This window comes from Schistocerca piceifrons, chromosome 5, assembly GCF_021461385.2.
Source record: "Schistocerca piceifrons isolate TAMUIC-IGC-003096 chromosome 5, iqSchPice1.1, whole genome shotgun sequence".
In the NCBI taxonomy this organism is placed as follows: domain Eukaryota; kingdom Metazoa; phylum Arthropoda; class Insecta; order Orthoptera; family Acrididae; genus Schistocerca; species Schistocerca piceifrons.
Genome location: NC_060142.1, coordinates 133,022,050 through 133,034,012, shown reverse-complemented (window position 1 = coordinate 133,034,012; position 11,963 = coordinate 133,022,050). Strand labels below are relative to the sequence as shown.

The 11,963-nt window shown below is 44.8% G+C and overlaps 1 non-coding gene across 1 annotated transcript; it reads right to left on the bottom strand.

Moving 5' to 3' along the window:
• Positions 1 to 10,842: 10,842 nt before the first annotated feature.
• Trnas-cga lies at positions 10,843 to 10,916 on the bottom strand. Its single transcript has one exon. It is a non-coding gene; the product is annotated as a tRNA-Ser (tRNA).
• Positions 10,917 to 11,963: the final 1,047 nt, after the last annotated feature.

The following is an 11,963-nucleotide window of genomic DNA, read 5'->3' as shown; positions in this document are numbered from 1 at the left end:
TACTTCTCATTACCTTCGTCTTTCTCCGATTTACTCTCAAACCATACTGTGTGCTCATTAGACTGTTCATTCCGTTCAGCAGATCATTTAATTCTTCTTCACTTTCACTCAGGATACCAATGTCATCAGCGAATCGTATCATTGATATCCTTTCACCTTGTATTTTAATTCCACTCCTGAACCTTTCTTTTATTTCCATCATTGCTTCCTCGATGTACAGATTGAAGAGTAGGGACGAAAGGCTACAGCCTTGCCTTACACCCTTCTTAATACGACCACTTCGTTCTTCATCGTCCACTCTTATTATTCCCTCTTTGTTGTTGTTCATATTGTATATGACCCGTCTCTCCCTATAGCTTACCCCTACCTTTTTCAGAATCTCGAACAGCTTGCACCATTTTATATTGTCGAATGCTTTTTCCAGGTCGACAAATCCTATGAAAGAGTCTTGATTTTTCTTTAGCCTTGCTTCCATTATTAGCCGTAACGTCAGAATTGCCTCTCTCGTCCCTTTACTTTTCCTAAAGCCAAACTGATCGTCACCTAGAGCATTCTCAATTTTATTTTCCATACTTCTGTATATCATTCTTGTAAGCAGCTTCGATGTATGAGCTGTTAAGCTGATTGTGCGATAATTCTCGCACTTGTCAGTTCTTGCCATCTTCGGAATCGTGTGGATGATGCTTTTCCGAAAGTCAGATGGTATGTCGCCAGACTCATATATTCTACACACCAACGTGAATAGTCGTTTTGTTGCCACTTCCCCCAATGATTTCAGAAATTCTGATGGAATGTTATCTATCCCTTCTGCCTTATTTGACCGTAAGTCCTCCAAAGCTCTTTTAAATTCCGATTCTAATACTCGATCCCCTATCTCTTCTAAATCGACTCGTGTTTCTTCTTCTATCACATCAGACAAATCTTTACCCTCATACAGGCTTTCAATGTATTCTTTCCACCTATCTGCTCTCTCCTCTGCATTTAACAGTGGAATTCCCGTTGCACTCTTAATGTTACCACGGTTGCTTTTAATGTCACCACAGGTTGTTTTGACTTTCCTGTATGCTGAGTCTGTCCTTATGACAATCATATCTTTTTCAATGTCTTCACATTTTTTCTGCAGCCATTTCGTCTTAGCTTCCCTGCACTTCCTATTTATTTCATTCCTCAGCGACTTGTATTTCTATATTCCTGATTTTCCCGGAACATGTTTGTACTTCCTCCTTTCATCAATCAACTGAAGTATTTCTTCTGTTACCCATGGTTTCTTCACAGCTACCTTCTTTGTACCTATGTTTTCCTTCCCAACTTCTGTGATGGCCCTTTTTAGAGATGTCCATTCCTCTTCAACTGTACTGCCTACTGCGCTATACCTTATTGCTGTATCTATAGCGTTAGAGAACTTCAAACGTAACTCGTCATTCCTTAGTACTTCCGTATCCCACTTCTTTGCGTATTGATTCTTCCTGATTAATGTCTTGAACTTCAGCCTACTCTTCATCACTACTATATTGTGATCTGAGTCTGTATCTGCTCCTGGGTACGCCTTACAATCCAGTATCATACCAGGCTGTTCACCCGAGATTTATTTCGCCAGCTTTCTTGTTCCTTACTATTCTAGCATATCCCTCGATCCGTAGAAATGATATCTCTATAACGTTTCTTTGAGCCCGTAACTTGAAAATGGTACTCCGTTTGTTGAATGCGGGTGTCGACAGCTCGCCTACAGGAAGTGCAGCGTGCCGGCCAGCAGAGCTGCAGGCCAAGTGTCTGCCATTATCTTGATGGCTCGCATCAAAGGCAGCGCCGGCGTCAGACGTCACATCAAACGATCGCGCAATTTGTCAGTATTATGTTCCGGCAAAGCGCGTCCTAATGAACCATTCCCGCGTGAACTAGAATTTGCGCCAATTTTGATAATTGCTGGCCATAATTAATTGTAGCGCGCTCGCAGCGGCGTGGATTTATTAACCTGCGCGGCGATGCGTACGGGGGGCCGGCGGCCTCGTCGGTGGGCGGCGAGGGGCGGTCCACCCGCGCGAAAGGTCAGCACCTGCGGGGGGGGGGCGGATGGCGCGCCACGCTTCGCCACTGTGCGTTCCGCGGTCCGACCCCCGCCGCACGCGCTGTCCGCTGTCCGCTGTCCGCGCCCGTATTTCAGCAGCCGCCAGCAAAACACGGCCGGCGCCACCGCGACTGTCTCCCGCTCGCGACCGGCGCCCATTTGCGGTGCGGACTCGTGAGACCTGCGGCTAACCCGACAACTCGCTACCGACACCGACACGCGGGCACCCCGCGCAAACATCGCTCTCCGCACAGCCTCACGCCGTGCACAAAGTGAGTGGTCGCTTCGCAAAATAACAGACCAGAAACTGTAAAAACAGTGAACATCTCGCACAGGTGACTAGAACTATTCAGAATACGAGGGGCGTCCAAGAAGTAATGCTACAGTTATTTCCTGAAATCAGGTTCGTTTCTTTCAGGAGGAGGAGGAGGAGGAGATTAGTGTTTAACGTCCCGTCGACAGCGAGGTCATTAGAGACGGAGCGCAAGCTCGGGTGAGGGAAGGATGGGAAAGGAAATTGGCCGTACCCTTTCCAAGGAACCATCCCGCCATTTGCCTGAAGCGATTTAGGGAAATCACGGAAAACCTAAATCAGGATGGGCGGAGACGGGATTGAACCGTCATCCTCCCGAATGTGAGTCCAGTGTGCTAACCACTGCGCCACCTCGCTCGGTCTTCAGGATTTCAGTACACCACATTGTTCCCCTCCCTTGTCCACTCTTTTCGCCACAAAACATTTCTCAATTCGATCTCCGTTCAGTGCGGCGGGCTTACCCCATAGTATCGCGATGGGCTGTTTGCTCAACTGCCAAGATGAGAAACGTAGAAGTACACTACTTGCATTAAAATTACTGCACCAAGAAGAAATGCAGATGATAAACGGGTATTCATTGGACAAATATATTACACTAGAAGTGACATGTGATTACATTTACACACAATTTGGGTGCATAGATCCTGAGGAATCAGTACCCAGAACAACCACCTCTGCCTGTAATAACGGCCTTGATACGCCTGGGCATTGAGTCAGAGCTTGGATGGCGTGTACATGTACAGCTGACCGTGCAGCTTCAACACGATACCACAGTTCATCAAGAGTAGTGACTGGCGTATTGTGTCGAGCCAGTTGCTCGGCCACCATTGACCAGACGTTTCCAGTTGGTGAGAGAGCTGGAGCATGTGCTGGCCAGTGCAGCAGTCGAACATTTTCTGTATCCAGACAGGCCCGTACAGAACCTGCAACATGCGGTCGTGCCTTATCCTGCTGAAATGTAGGGTTTCGCAGGGATCGAATGAAGGGTAGAGCCACGGGTCGTAACACATCTGAAATGTAACGTCCACTGTTCAAAGTTCCGTCAATGCGAACAAGAGGTGACCGAGACGTGTAACCAATGACACCCCATGCCATCACGGCGGTGATACGCCAGAGTGGCGATGACGATTAGACGCTTTCAAAGCGCGTTCACCGCGATGTCGCCAAACATGGATGCGACCATCGTGATGCTGTAAACAGAACCTGGATTCATCCGAAAAAATGACGTTTTGCCATTCGTGCACCCAGGTTCGTCGTTGAGTAAACCATCGCAGGCGCTCCTGTCTGTGATGTAGCGTCAAGGGCAACCGCAGCCATGGTCTCCGAGCTGATAGTCCATGCTGCTGCAAACGTCGTCGAACTGTTCGTGCAGATGGTTGTTGTCTTGCAAACGTCCCCATCTGTTGACTCGGAGATCGAGGCGTAGCTGCACGACCTGTTACAGCCATGCGGGTAAGATGCCTGTCATCTCGACTGCTAGTGATACGAGGCCGTAGGGATCAAGGACGGCGTTCTGTATTACCCTCCTGAACCCACCGATTCCATATTCTGTTAACAGTCATTTGATCTGGACCAACGCGAGCAGCAATGTCACGATACGATAAACTGCAATCGCGATAGGCTACAATCCGACCTTTATCAAAGTCGGAAACGTGATGGTACGCATTTCTCCTCCTTACACGAGGAATCACAACAACGTTTCACCAGGCAACGCCGGTCAACTGCTCTTTGTGTATGTGAAATCGATTGCAAACTTTCCTCATGTCATCACGTTGTAGGTTTCGCCACCGGCGCCAACCTTGTGCGAATGCTCTGGAAAGCTAATCATTTGCGTATTACAGCATCTTCTTCCTGTTGGTCAAATTTCGCGTCTGTAGCAAATCGTCTTCGTGGTGTATCAATTTTAATGGCCAGTAGTGTAGATATCCTCGGTGTAACAAAGCAGGTAAATCACTTAATAAAGGCAAGGCCTCCGGTACAGATTATATACCAGTCAGGTTCCTATCAGAGTATGCTTATAAAATAGCTCCGTATTTAGCAATTATATACAACCACTCGCTCACAGAAAGATCCGTACCTAAAGTCTGGAAAATGGATCAGGTCACACCAGTACCCAAAAAGGGAAGTAGGAGTAATCCACTGAATTACAGGACTATATCACTAACCTTAATTTGCAGTAGGGTTTTAGAACATATACTGTATTCGAACATTATGGAGTACGACGAAGAAAACGATTTATTGACATAGTCAGCACGGTTTCAGAAAATATCGTTCTCTTGAAACACAACTAGCTGTTTATACTCATGAAGTAATAAGTACTATCGACAGAGGATGTCAAATTGATTCTATATTTTTAGATTTCCAGAAGGCTTTCGACACCGTTCCTCACAAGTGTCTTCTAACCAAACTGCGTGCCTGCAGAGTATCGCCTCAGTTGTGCGACTGGATTCGTGATTTTCTGTTAGAATGGTCACAGTTCGTAGTAATGGACGGAAAGTCATTGAGTACAACAGAAGTGATATCCGGATTTCACCAAGGAAGTGTCTATTGTTCCTGATCTATATTAACGACATCGGGGACAATCTGAGTAGCCCTCTTGGATTGTTTGCAGATGATGCTGTCATTTACCGTGTTGTAAAGTCATCAGATGATCAAAACGAATTGCAAAATGATTTAGATAAGATATCTGCATGGGGCGAAAAGTGGCAATTAACCCTGAATAAAGAAAAGTGCGAAGTCATTTACGTGAGTACTAAAAGAAATCAGCTAAATTTCTTTTACGCGATAAGTCACACAAATCTGAGGGCTGTAAATTCAGCTAAATACTTAGGGATTACAATTACGTATAACCTAAATTGGAACGATCACATAGATAATATTGCGGGTAGGGCAAACCAAAGACTGCGATTCATTGGCAGAACGCTTAGAAGGAGCAACTGGTCTACCAAAGACACTGCTTACACTACGCTTGTCCGCCCCATTATGGAGTATTGCCATGCGGTGTGGGATCCGCATCATGTGGGACTGACGGATGACACCGAAAAAGTTTAAAGAAGGGCATCTCGTTTTGTATTATCGCGAAATAGGGGAGATTGTGTCACAGACATGATACGTGAGTTGGAGTGGCAATCATTAAAACAAGGGCTATTTTCGTTGCGACGAGATCTTCTCATGAAATTTCACTCACCAGTTTTCTCCTCCGATTGTGAAAACATTCTGTCGGCACCCACCTACATAGGAAGAAATGATCATCACGATAAAATAAGAGAAATCAGGGCTCGCACATAAAAATTTAAGTGCTCTTTTCTCCCCACGCTCCTTTCGAGAGTGGAACGGTAGAGAGACAGCATGAAGGAGGTTCATTGAACCCACTGCCGGGCACTTTATTGTGAATAGTAGAGTAATCACGTAGATGTAGATGTAGGTGTAGATGCTCTAATGGTACGACGAAGCTACTGTCTAGCTGCATCAGTAATCTCCCTGTAATCCGCATATTGCTTCCGACGAAGTGCAGCCGTTACTGGACCAAACACAGGGAAGTCCAAAGGTGCACGATCCGCGCTGTAGGATCGGCGAGGAAGACAAGTCCAACGAATTTTTGCGACCTCCTCTCGTGTACTCTAAAATGTGTGAGAACTTGCGTTGTCATGCAGCCGGGAAGTTCGTTTGCATTTTCGTGGCGACGAACATGCTGAAGTCGTTTCTTCAACTTCAGTACACTTCAGAGCTGATCGTGGCACCACGAGGGAGGACATCAACGATTAAACCCCTTCAGAAACGCAAAAGACCGTCACCATGGCTATACCAGATGAAGGTGCTGTTTTGAACATTTTCTCCGGAGAAGAGGTGATGTGGCGCCATTCCAATAATGGCCGTTTCATTTCCGGTTCGAAGTGATGAATTCCTGAAACTTCCTGGCAGATTAAAACTGTGTGCCGGACCGAGACTCGAACTCGGGATCTTTGCCTCATTCTGGAAACATCCCCCAGGCCATGTCTCAGCAGTATCCTTTCTTTCAGGAGTGCTAGTTCTGCAAGTTTCGTAGAAGAGCTTCTGTAAAGTTTGGAAGGTAGGAGACGAGGTACTGGCAGAAGTGAAGCTTTGAGGGCGGGGCGTGGGTCGTGCTTGGGTAGCTCAGATGGTAGAGCACTTGCCCGCGAAAGGCAAAGGTCCCGGGTTCGAGTCTCGGTCCGGCACACAATTTTAATCAGCCAGGAAGTTTCATATCAGCGTACACTCCCCTGCAGAGTGAAAAATCTCATGATGAATTCCTGTTTCATCCTCTTTCATCGCCTTTGTCGAAGTAAGAGAAAAATTGTCACCATGAGCCTCGCAACGCGCAAGCAATTCCGCTGAGATGGTTCTTCGTTGCTCTTTATCGTCTTCTGTTAGGTTGGTAGCAACACAGCGGGCACACACCTTTGGTACCGCTACTGGAGAACGAGTGTGTAACACTACTAACGTAGACGTCCAGTTTTACAGTGAGGTGTTTGATCGTAATCCGTCCATCACCTCAAACGAGAGTGTCTACACGTTCCCACACTGCAGGAGTCACAGCTGTGTAAGGCCGGCCGGCACATGGTAGATGCGACAGGTTCGCGCGATCTTGTTGCGATAATGACGGACGCCTCCCCCTGCGACTCAGCGTGCTTTAGTTCACTACCAAGACTCCATAGACAATTCGCGAGCGCCTATGAATATATGTGATTCACTGTTTTTCCGCCAAAAGAAACTTAACGACAACTCTCTGCTTGGATCGCTTCTCTATTGCAGACGGCATTTTGAAAACTACGTATAGCGTCGCCACAAATCGGAATTTCATGAAACTGGGGCTGAAGTGGGAATATTCCACGATGTCCCACAACAAATTCCGCATTTTTTTTCAACCGAAATTGGTAGAGAAAAAAATGTGTAGCATTACTTATTGAACGCCTCTCGTAGGACCCTTCTTTGGACAGGAAAGTAAGTGAAAAGGGTGATATAGTACAGGGTAAAGGAATACATATTTCCAATTGCAAAAAAAAAAGCGTTTCTGAAAAAGAGAAGTAGAATGATGAGCCAAATTCATTGCGACTAGCCTCTACAGCGAGACTGAATGATGCCCAGTGGCGCTGTGGGCATTTGACGCGTTAAGGGAAGAGTGTAAGCGGAGCAGAAAAGAATGAAGAATCATTCTACTGACGAGTGGCAACTGAAATCGAGAAATCACTGACCAAGAGAAGTTGACAACTGGTACAGTTTACGGCCGGTTTCACATTGGGTCAAAATACGAGAAAATTACCATGAAAAAAGCGTCCGGAGTTAAGAAGTTTCGTTTAGCAGTTTGGTTAGAGTATTGTTGGGACTACTTTAGTGGGGTAGGACGTCAAACGGGCCGACTTGGAGCAGGAGAGGCACCACAGGACATTCTAATTTCCACTGTTGATCCTTTAACAAAATATTCATAAAACTTTGTCAGTATGACCGGGAAGGATTCACACTCACCGCAGTGGACGTTCAGAAAGATAATAAAATAATTATTTTACATGTGAAATTTCATCAATTTTTCACTTACTATTGCCTGCATTTGTTGCGACAGGTACACTTCCCTTCACAAGTAAGAGAGATTCTTCGATGAATTTTGCACAGCACACAAACCATACCTACAGGTGCATGAAACTCTAGAATTTATTTAATTTCTGAAAAAATGAATGAGCTGTTACATTTTAAACTTCATGTTTAGAAGAAACTCATATTTTATAGTTAATTATTTCAATTTTCACCACAGTTTTTAATAGATTTGGAAAATTCTAGAGTTTCATAGTAAGTATGGTTTGTACGCTGCCCTACATTCATCGAAAAATCTTTCTTACTTATGAAGAAAAGTGTAGCTATAGCAACAAATGCAGCCAATAGTAAGCGAAAAAATGATGAAATCTCACATGTAAAAAAAAGTTATTTTCTTATGTTTCTGAACTTCCACTGCTATAAGTGTGAATACTGAATCCTTCCTGTTCATGCTGACAATGTTTTATGAATTTATTTGTAAAAGTATCGACAGTGGAAATTAAAACGTCTTGTGGTGCCTCTCCTCCTTCAAGTCGGCCCGTTTAACGTCCTACCCCCCCTTAATCCGGATGTTAGAGGTTAGCAGCAGTTTCTTCCGAATGTTAAATGTCAGGTCCAACGCTGCAGTCGTTTGTGAGCCGCGCGGTGAGCTAGCCGGGCTGGAAAAGTACTGCGTCGTTCGGATGAAATATTTTTATTTAGCGAAATGAGATCGAATTTTTAACTGGAGACTATTCCAGAAGGTATGTAGTTAATTACGAACATCTATTTCATTATTTAAACATTAATTAACAACTGGTTTTTATTAATTAACTTCTTACCGGAGTGTAAGTAAGACAATTGTACAACGCGAGTGAAAAAAGATAAAAGTTTTACATTCCACCACATTTCGCCTTAGTTTTCATTCCGTCCTCAATTATGTTCTAGTATCTTCGCGAATCAGACTTAAAATGCAGCTCTCGGTCTCAACTCCGTCTTTTATACATTTTATGAGTGACAACTGCAAAATGTTATTTACGCTGAGAAAATAGAATCTGGCGTCGAGAAATTTCGAAGCGACGCCATTGCAACAGCCAAGCACTATGTCAAAGAACACTCCTGGTACAGTATGCCAACAGAATGTTGATGCACGCACCAGATATAATTTATTCTATGTTTTTATCAATAGGCCACCTGTCGCAAGATGCACAGGAATCAGCAAACACGTTAATAACGGAATAGTGTATAAGCTTTGTCCGAAAGTCTTTTAGCATGAAAAATATGAAGGTGGTGTTCCACAGTCTTTTCGCAATAACTGATCCCTATATTTCTACTTTTCAGAGATCATCTCCGAGTAAAGTGAAAACTTTGTCGTCGGAAGTGGTTGCCCTCTTGATGCTTGGTGCAAAGTATTGCCAGGAACCAGATGCTGTGGACGATGTTGAGGATACAAATGTCGGTAAGGAAGAAGATGAGGAAGGAAATGAAGATGAAGAACAGTAGGCACAAGAGGAATAGGATTAAGAAGACCTATGAAGCTTTCAATTTTTGTTACTAATATATATTTTTTGTAATAAAGACAGTAATATAGGCAGTTTTGTAATAAAATTTACCATTAAAAATATAAATGTTTACCTAAAACATCTTTTGTTCAACTCATTAATTTTTTCCCGATTATTTTCATCATACTGGATCCGCAGTTCTCAATTTTTCAATTCCAAGTTTTATTCCAAGTTTCAGAACACCCACTTTTGGCCATCTTTGAGAAACTTTGAAATTTTGGCAGGTATTTAGGTTTTTGGACCATTGTGCTGTGCCTAGGGATGAGAACCTCACAAACGGCGAAGGTGATCGGCTGTTCACGGGCATCTGTGGAAAGTGATTGAAGGTCGATCAATTCACAATTAGGCGACAAGGTGTTGGACGTCCAATCCTTATCGTTCATCGCACATTGTTGAACCTGAGGCTCTGCAGCAGAGACCCATATTTGCCCGTGGTTACCCAACGATATCGTCGATTACGATTCTAGTGGGCATGGGAGCATTGACAATGGACGTTACATCACTGAAAACGTGTTGCGTGGTCCGGTGAATCACGTTTCTTGATACACCAGGCCGATGCTTGTGAGTGGATACGTCGTCCTCCAGGTGAACGCCTGCTCGAAACATTCGCGGCGCTACGACACAGGCTGATGGAGTAGTATTATGCTATGTGGGACATTTATCTCGACTTCCATGGAACCCGTTGTACTAATCACAGGTACCACGCCGAATTTTTTTTAGTGTGGGATATAAGTTTAAAAGTTAGGAAGTCTTCTTTGATTATATAACAATGTGAAACGCAGATAATAAAAAGTTCAGACCAGTATGAAATAAAAGCCTTTGAAGCGTACTGCTACACGACTATTACATTTACAGCGCGTGGCTGCTGCGGTCGCAGGTTCGAATCCTGCCTCGAGCATGGATGTGTGTGATGTCCTTAGGTTAGTTAGGTTTAAATAGTTCTAAGTTATAGGGGACTGATGATCTCAGATGTTAAGTCCCACAGCGCTCAGAGCAATTTGAACCATTTGATTACATTTACACGTCGGATAATGAGGCGATACTGAATCTGAAACTTCCTGGCAGATTAAAACGGTGTGCTGGACCGAGGCTCGAACTCGGGACCTTTGCCTTTCGCGGGCAAGTGATCTACCACTGAGCTACGCAAGCACGATTCACGCCCCGTCCTCAAAGCTTTAATTCCGCCATTACCTCCTCTCCTACCTCCCAAACTTCACAGAAGCTCTCCTGCGAACCATGCAGAACAAGCACTCCTGGAAGAAAGGATATTGCGGAGACGTGGCTTAGCCACAGCCTGGGGGATGTTTCTAGAACGAAATTTTCACTCTACAGAGGAGAATGCGCTGATATGAAACTTCCTGGCAGATTAAAATGGTGTGCCGGACCGAGACTCGAACTCGGGACCTTTGCCTTTCGCGGGCAAGTGCTCTACCACTGAGCTATCCAAGCACGACTCACGCCCCGTCCTCACAGCTTTAATTCCGCCAGTACCCTGTCTCCTACCTTCCAAACTTCACAGAAGCTCTCCTGCAAACCATGCAGAAGGTAGGAGACGAGGTACTGGCGGAATTAAAGCTGTGAGGACGGGGCGTGAGTCGTGCTTGGGTAGCTCAGTGGTAGAGCACTTGCCCACGAAAGGCAAAGGTCCCGAGTTCGAGTCTCGGTCCGGCACACAGTTTTAATCTGCCAGGAAGTTTCATATCAGCGCACACTCAGCTGTAGAGTGAAAATTTCATTCTAGATACTGTATCTGTCACGACCAGACGAAACTACTTTCGTCTGGACATAACTTTGGGTTCCTTAATCGCTCTGGGAGAAGGCTCGTCAATACAGAGTACACGAAATATTAATTACCTTTATTTACTTAACTTTGACACAGTGTTTTGGCACAGGATTGCTTGATAATTTACAACTGTCATTAACTATGTAAGCAGTACTTGATGTCCAGGATAACAACCTGTTCTGTTGCAGTACAGCGTGCTACATTTACGGAAGTACATATGCAGCAGAACCTTTCAATGTCACTGTTCTACACACTGCGGTCCAGAACTCGACAGAGCTCTTGCATGCTCGACACTATACTGACTTCGGTGACAGGGTGCTACTATAGTGAGAGAAAGGGCGTGACTTCTGGAATGCCTCCCATTGCTTGTTACCGAATACACCGGGCCCTCGTTAATATCTGTGATATCGATTTGCGTTGCTGACTTTGGTGTGGCACCTCAATCTCTGGACGATATCACAGAATCGATAAGGGGAAAAAAGTAATTTATAGCATAACTTGAGAAAGAGAAAGGGGCTGTTGACAGGACATCTCCGGAGGCATGAAGGAACTATCGATTGGGTAATGAAGAAAAGTGTGGGCAGGGGGGAAAATTATGGAGAATGGCCATGTTTCTAATACAGTAGGCAGGTCCAAACAGACGTGGGTTGTAGTAGCTATGCGTAGATGAAAAGGGTTGAGCAGGATAGACTAACCTTGAGAGCTGTATCGAAG